At 32.3% G+C, this 8442-nt stretch overlaps 1 non-coding gene across 1 annotated transcript; it reads right to left on the reverse strand.

The window, feature by feature from the left end:
- Positions 1-7968: 7968 nt before the first annotated feature.
- Positions 7969-8075, reverse strand: LOC122099947. The gene has a single exon (XR_006146049.1). It is a non-coding gene; the product is annotated as a U6 spliceosomal RNA (small nuclear RNA).
- Positions 8076-8442: the final 367 nt, after the last annotated feature.

Genomic DNA, 8442 nt, shown 5'->3' on the forward strand with positions numbered 1-8442 from the left:
GAAACCTGGAAGTGGATTCGTGGCTCGTTGCCTACAGTATTAAGCTCAGGAACAGAACCCAAGCCTTGAGTTAAAGCCTTAGAATAATGTATATATATATATATATATATATATATATATATATATATATATATATATATATATATATATATGTATATGTATATGTATATGTATATATATACATATATACATATCTATATATACACAAATGAAGTAAATCACTCAAGTTCTCAACCTTCCATTTCCCAAATATTAATTCTAATCCTGGTCAAAACCCTAAGAGTAACCTTGATGATATAGTAACCCAATCCTAAAATTAATGGACATTACTCGAGTTTAGATACATCCTTACAGATACCCATTGTCTTTGAAATGATTTGCAATTTGCTCCAAATCCTACAGATTCCCTAACTTGGACTCTGAAATCTATCTTGTCCCCTGTTAGGAATCATTAACCTCAAATGCTCATATCATGAAAAATACCATAGTTTCCATTGATCTTAACTTTTATTGAACTCCTGTATATCCAAAAAGAAGCTGCGGGTTTACTTAAAATCTGCTCTACTTCCAAACCCTAACTATATATCTAAACCTTACTAGAAACCTAACTCTAAATTTAACCCTATTGAACCCTGAATAGGAAAATTAGGGAAACTCTGTAGTTTTTTTTTAAATTTTGCGCTTACTTTACTTGAAAGTTTTAGTAGAAACTCAATTTTACCTTAAAGTTTACCATTCCCTAACCCTAAGCCTAAACTGAATTAGGAAATTAAACCTAAACCTAGAACTAATGGCCTTTGGAGTCTAAAAACCACACAAATACATCAGTTTTTCTTCATCCTAACTTCAATTCAAATCATCTTTCTAAAAATAGTTTGTAGTTTCACTCATTATCTTGTCTTTATTGTAACCCCAACCCTAACTGGAATATTGATGTTAACCCTCACCGTAATCATACCCTAATCTTAATATTATTAGCAGTTTTCTATTTCACATTCATCCTAATTCTAACTCTACTTGTTATTTGAAGATTTACTTTCAGTTTGACCCTAAATTTTCCATTTCCATAGTGCTTACACTAAGCCTAGCTGGAACTAAAACCTAACTTTCACCCTAATCATAATCCAATTCTAATGTTTAAGAAAAATACTCTAGTTTTTAATCATTCTAATGAATACTTCAGTTTTCACTATGGAAATGAGTTTCAGTTTGCCCTAATTCCCTCAAATTTTCTGACTCTACCTCTAAAGTTATCTTGTTCCCTAACATGAGCCATTATATTACTTGTCCTCACATTCTCTTACCAGGAAAAATACTGTAGTTTCCATTGATTCTACCTTTTCCTGAACCACTGTATCTGAAAACAGTTTCAGATCTACTTACCATCTAGTCCAGTAATTAACGCTAACTCTCAACCTAAACCTGGCTGGAAAACTCTCCTTAATCACTACAAGAATGATCACTGAGAAATAAATATAATGATAATGTTCTAGTTACTATTCAGTCTCACATATTTGCTTCTACTTGTTACTGAACACAATTTTATATTAAAAGCTTTCTTATTCATAACAGTATATATGATCAGAAGAAAATACTGACCCTAATCTCAATCCAAATTATATGACAATACTAACACTATCACAAGTACACTAGTTTTCACTCATCCTTCCAAACATAGGTTTCATTTTTTCCAATATCTTAGTCATTTTCTAACCCTAAACTTAATCTTTCTTAACTGGAACATTGAGAATAACCATCAGCCTAATTGTAAGTAGATTCTAATATTAATAGCAATACTCTTGTTTACATTCATTCTAATTCTTATCAGGCTTATATTAAAATTTAACTTCAATTTGACCCTCATTTTTTTCTCCTTCACTCTAAGCCTAACAATGGCTTGAATCCTAACCATAACCTTGACACTAATCATATCCCAGTTTTAAAATTTATGAAAAATGCTCATTTTGTGCAATCCTAACTGAAATTCCACTGGTAATTCTTGAAATAAATTGCAGGTTTTCTGTAAACCCTATAGATTTTTTCACTCTTAACTCTGAATGTATTTTGTTCCATAACAGGTATCATTATACCCATTGATCTCAAATCCTGATATTATGAAATACATTGTACTTCCATTATCCCAGCTTTTACTGAATTTCTAGAACCTAAAAGAAAAAGGTTCAGCTTTACTTAATATTTAACGTTTCTTTTTTCTTTTGTCAGTCGTGGGCTTGTACTCTGGCCAGGGCATGATCCCTGAGTTCTTTAGCTCAAGGTGTGCGTTTAACCAATTGAGCCACAGCACCGCTTTTGTGTTTTATGGTGGTTAATTCGAGATAAAAGTCTCATGGAATTTCCTGCCCGGGCTACCTTTGAACTGCGATCCTCAGAAAACAGCTTCCGGAGTAGCTAGGATAATAGGCGCAAGCCACTAGTTTAACCCATTTCTTTACTGTATCCTAAACCCTGGTTAACCAGAAACTTAATCCAAATCACATTCTGATTTAACACCAAATGGATAATGTAAGGAAAATTGTCTACATTCTATTCATTCGCACATTTTTTGGCTTCTACTTCTTATTGGAAAACTAAAATTTACCTTAAAGCTTATCCTTCCCTAACCCTAACCGGAACAAAAAAGTATCTCACACTTTAAACCAAATTATTTCTGAATGTTTAAAGTAACACAGACTGGTTTTCATTCATTCTTGCCATTCATTCTTATTAAAATATGTGGCAGTTTTACACAATGTCTTACATGTTTTTTTCATCCTAACCCTAACTGGCACACCTTTCCTAATCCTAAGCATACATATAACCGAACCATCATGTTAATAACAAGCCACTTTTTTCATATTTATCCTAACTTTTGCTCAGTGTGTAGGTCTAAATTTTACTTGCATTTTGAACATAAATTTTAAGTGTTTTTCTATTTGCTGTCAGGTTTTATTTTTCATTATTTTTTAAAAATTTTATTTCGTTGAAAATATGCTTTAAATAGGGATTAGTTACATGTGTAAGGTAAGGAGTAAGTTTCTTGTTGAGCATTGTTACCCACTTATTTCTTGTTCTCCCACTATCCCATCCCTCCCCACTTCCCTTACCCCTCCCTCCCCATGGTGTAAACTTCATTTTCAACATAGTGTCTTGTGAGTATCATTGTTGCAATGGGTCATCCTGTGATAAACCTAAATTTTCTATTTCTCTAATCCTAATTCTAATTCTGTCTGGGATCCTAACCCTAACCATAATAATAACTATAGCTCAATTCAAAAGTTAACAAAAAATATTCAGGTTTTTTTTCATCCTATTAATTCACTGTACATCTTGAATTAACTTGCAGTTTAGCTTAAATCTTCCAAATTAGTTTATATGCGCATATATAAAGATGTAATTTTATGTGAAAAACAGAAGATCTTTGGAGGAAGGAGTAATGAGAAGGAAATAGAGGGAGTATAACCAAATACGTTAAATATATTATGGAATTGTCACTTCTGACAATTAATATCCATTATCAAAATAACTAAAAATTAACAAAGAACACACTGCTTTCTAGTGTTCTTTAAGAGAGCCATGATCTGTCTTCTGGAAAAAAAAACAACTCGTGTTAGATAAACTTTATCCATGCATAATGTATATTGTTGGCCAATTATTTAAGTTAATGAATAAATATTTATCGAATAAGATTCCATGACAAAAAAGTATAAAACAGTTACTTAGAAATTATTTGAGAAAAAGTTATTGTCATGAGTTTTAGGAAACGGAATTGCTATTTCCCTACAAAGCAATGAATTAGGTTTACTAATCTAGTATTTGTAGTAAGTTTAGAGAACATAATTGGCATGAAAAACAACTATCTGTACATCTTGTTTCTTGAATGAGTGATATTTTAAACATTGCCATTTATTCCAATAAATACTTAGGTTTACATTTCAAAATAAGTGCAATTTTATCTCCTTTCAGAACTAGTACTTACCGTGCAATTAAATATACTAGCATATTCATATATTTAAAAGCTAAATTTTCTATGTTTTATATGTAGCTCTACATATTCAGAATGACATGATTTTTTTATTCATAAATGTCTAACCTCAGATTTTTGCTTCATCAATATAAATTGTCTCATGAGGCTGTAGTGAAGGCTCCAGTAACCAGAGTGGTCAAAAACATTTCTTGAATTCTAAATTTTAAATCAAATCATTTTTAAGCTTTGATAATATCATTTATGGTCTCTTCAGAGCAATTAAGCTAAAACAAATAATACTTTTTAAACATTTCACTCACATTGTAAAGAATATTAACATAGGTCAAAAAGAGTCTAGTTATTTCAGACTCATCATATTTTGTGATTTGGTTTGAAAAATGTAGAGAGTAGAAGGTCCTTATACTCAATAAATAGTTTTGGTTAAATTAAATCATATATCTGGATTTCTAATTTGGAGGTTAATCACATGGAAACAGGAAAATAATAAAAAAATTACTTTGGGATCAACAGATAAAGATATTTGTGCATGTACCACAGTTGCTTTATTAGTTTGTAGTTGAACACTGGACGTCGAATTATATCTTGGCTGTTGTTGTGAATAATGTGAATAACAATGAACTACAGATATATTTATGAGTTACCGAGGGAGAAATAATCACATGATTGGTGGGTCAGATGGTATTTCAACTTTGTATTTCTTTAGAAAACTGCATACTACTTTCTACAATGAGAACACAAACTTGTATTTTGACCAAGAGTGTAGACAATTTCCTTTTCTCAAGTGTCGCCAGCCAACATTATTACCTTTTGAGTTTTTTAAAGGGCAGGTTTTTACTGTGTGCAGTACCCAAGACTGGCCTTAGACTCCAACCTCCAATCACTTGGAATTACGAACCTTTACCACCACACCTGGTTCCTTGGATATTTTTGGTAAGAGTTATAATAGTTAAGAAGTAGTAACATAGTAATTTTGAATTGCGTTTCTCTAATGACTTCTGCTCACAAAGCATTAAGCTAGCATAGAAGTTGTATTAAATACAAATTTGTAATTCCACAGGCGATTTTCAGGGCTTTTTGGAAAACATGTCTATTCAGAACTTTTGTCCATTTTTATTCAAGTTTCTTGTTAATCTCATCTTTAATCTCTCTATAGAAAATCAATAATTAATTCAAGGTAGTAGAAAGGAAAAATTTAAGCAGCTCTTAACATTTAAAAAATTTTTAATAGCATGATATTGCTTAAATCATTTTCTGTTAACGCTTGAGACTACATAACTCAATTTAGTTAGAACTTTTATATATATTTTATTTATTTTATTTTGATTGTTCTTTCCAAGGCCTGCATGACTATTTTCACTTGGTTTCTTTCAATCTCATGTAGTACAGATTTCAAACTGAAGAATAAATGGAAGGAAGCAAACAAAAAATATAGTTCCCCTCATCTGATGATGCCTCTACAAGAATGAGGAAAGTGTTCAACCTTCTAAGGACCTATGATAGAATATCAAAAAGACAATTTATTCTTCTAGGTCTTCCTTATCTTTGTGATGAAACTTAAATGATGTAAAACACAATACACTGCTCAGATACTTTTATGTTTTATCAGTTTTGCATTTTCATATGGATTTCACCTCAGTCTACAACATTCCTTCATCGTTCTGTCCCTGATATTTTTACATTATCACGACATAACATAACCAGTTTGATATACAGCATGAGAAGGTATCCACCTGGCTTCCTTGGAAGCAGAGCATGGTCAATAGATATTACTTCTGGTTGCTCACACTACATGTAATGGTTTCTGTACTAATTATCACATTTTATTTGGTATTTAAAAAAGAATGCTGGCTAAACTCAAAGCTCATTCATAGGTTTATGTTAAGGGTTTCAGAAGTTTTATTCTGTTAATTCTTAAGATAACATCTGCTATAATGCTAATGTTATTACCATTGTAGTGTTGAGAAAAATTGTAGTTTTTTTTATTTTTTAATTTTTTTAATTTTAATTTTATTTTATTTGTGAACATACTGTACAGAGGGGTTACAATTACATGGGCAGGATAATGCATACATTTCTTACCAAGCATTGCAGCCTCCTCCTTTGTAGTTAAAGACAGTAAGCGTATGGCCCAAAGACACACACAGTGAGGAAGGAAATGAGTCAAAGTTTCCAAAAGTCTTTCAGCAATACCAAAAAGGTGGGTAAAATCTCTCCATTCTCTTACATTCTCAATTCAATATTCATATTGTCCAAGAAATAATAGCATAGCAAATATTGCCCATGGTGATTGTTTACTGTCACATTTTGTCTTCAACACAGACTGTGTTCGTGACATTGGGTTATCATGCACAGAGCTGAGCTTACAAATTGAGGGCCGAAGACAGCCAAATTTCTTCTGTTCCACAGTTCCAGTTTCTTTTTTAAAAAGTACTAAAACTTTTAAATATAATCCCTTACTATCTTTTAACAGTCCCTAAATGAATTAAATTGACATATACTTACTCCAAAAGGCTTTCAAATTAGGAGATGATAAAACAGGCCCCATGAAGTAAATTTTCTTTTATTTTTAAAATTATTCTAAAAGACTTGTGCTGGCTGGTCACACCTATCTACTCTGAATATTTGCTCAGGAGACTCAGATCTGTGGATAACACTTGGGAGCCAATCAGGGCCCCCAAAAAAAAAAAAAAAACTTCATGAAATTATTTTTCAAAATGTTTAATGAACTAGCAAAGAGCCAGGAATTGAGATGTAGCTTATAGAGTAGCTCACCAATGTAGATAGGAAAGGTCTAGCAAGACTTTAAAGACCTGCTTTTAAACTCTGAGCAAGCCAATATACATGCATGGCATGTTTGCATGCACGTGCGTGTTTGCTTTCGGGCTGCTGCACTCACACACACACACACATTTATTCAAATTACCTTCATATCAGTGTTCTGCATTAATTTCTTTGTTAACGATATTATATGGGTAAAATAGAGGAAATAAACTCTTCCATCTCAAAAATGTTTATATGTTTTTTATTGTAATAATACTGTAGAGGGGTCACATTTACATGAACAAGGAAACTAGTACATTTCCTAACAAGCATTGTTACGTCCTCCTTTATATTTCCCCTACCATCCCTTCCCTCCCACCTCCACAAGTACACTCCCCTCCCCTTTCCTGCCTCTGCCTAAATTGTAAAGTTCATTTTTCAACATAGTGTCTTGTGCATCTCATTGTTACAATGGGTCAACTTGTATCCCTATTGGAGTATTTTTTCCCTTCCCTTCCCCAAATTAGAGAAGCATACATACAAGATGTAAGTGCACCAACTTCAAATACAGAGAAAACAGAGGTTATAGCGTGGGGACAAACATACAAAGAAACAAAAAAATGACATTGCACATTATAAGTACGTTAGAAACAATAGCAAGAAAAAAAAAAAAAACACTTGTATCCCTACTTGGGGTTCAATTTCTTTAACATCATCTTATCTGAGTATATGCACATATCTTTTGAACTTTTCTGCTTATCCCAGACATATATTCATTATTGAAAATAAGGGAAATCATGGGACCTAGGTTTCTTAGGACTTGGCTTACATCATTCAATAAATTTTTTTCCAAGTCTTTCCATTTCCTAACAAATTGGGCGATGTCATTTTTTCTGATGGAGGCATAGAATTCCATTGTGTATATATACCACATTTTCTTGATCCATTCATCTAATGGGGGCATCTGGGTTGGTCCCATATCTTAGCTATCGTAAATAATGTTGCAATAACCATAGTTGTGCTGGTAGTTTTAGTATGATCTTGTTTATGATCATTTGGGTAAATCCCCAAAAGTGGGATTACTGTGTCATAGGGGAATTTTATGTGGAATCTTTTGAGGAACCTGCATACTGCTTTCCAAAGTAGATGAACAAGTTTACACTCCCACCAAGAATGCAGTACGGTTCCCTTGTGGCCACATACCTTTCAGCATCTGTTGTTGTAAAAATATGGAACGCTCCACAAATTTCTATGTCATCCTTGCGCAGGGGGCATGCTAATCTTCTCTGTATCGTTCCAATGTTAGAGTATGTGATGCTAAATTGAACACAGAACATTTTTTATATATAAAGTATAATTTTTAGTCATTTTATTAAACTAGGCAATTCAATAAAAGTAAGTTCAGAAGAATTGTTGTGAAATTTTAGAATCATGTATGTCTTACATAAGCACACCTTTAAGAATAAAATCAAGATAGACATGCCAAAAACAAAATAATTCCAGATATTTGTAGTTCAAGAGATGTGTAGGAGGAGGAATTCAATTATTCTATACAAGGCACCTGTCAAAATGAACATTGCAGCAAGTGTTAAGGTTTTTTAAAAGTTTTAATGTTTTAAATATGGTTAATTTGGGGATTTTACTTATATATGCCAAAAATAGGACTGTTAGGCAGGTATAAAACTTTTCTATAAAGT

Source organism: Dipodomys spectabilis, unplaced genomic scaffold (assembly GCF_019054845.1).
Source record: "Dipodomys spectabilis isolate Male_0828 unplaced genomic scaffold, ASM1905484v1 ptg000547l, whole genome shotgun sequence".
Lineage (NCBI taxonomy): Eukaryota > Metazoa > Chordata > Mammalia > Rodentia > Heteromyidae > Dipodomys > Dipodomys spectabilis.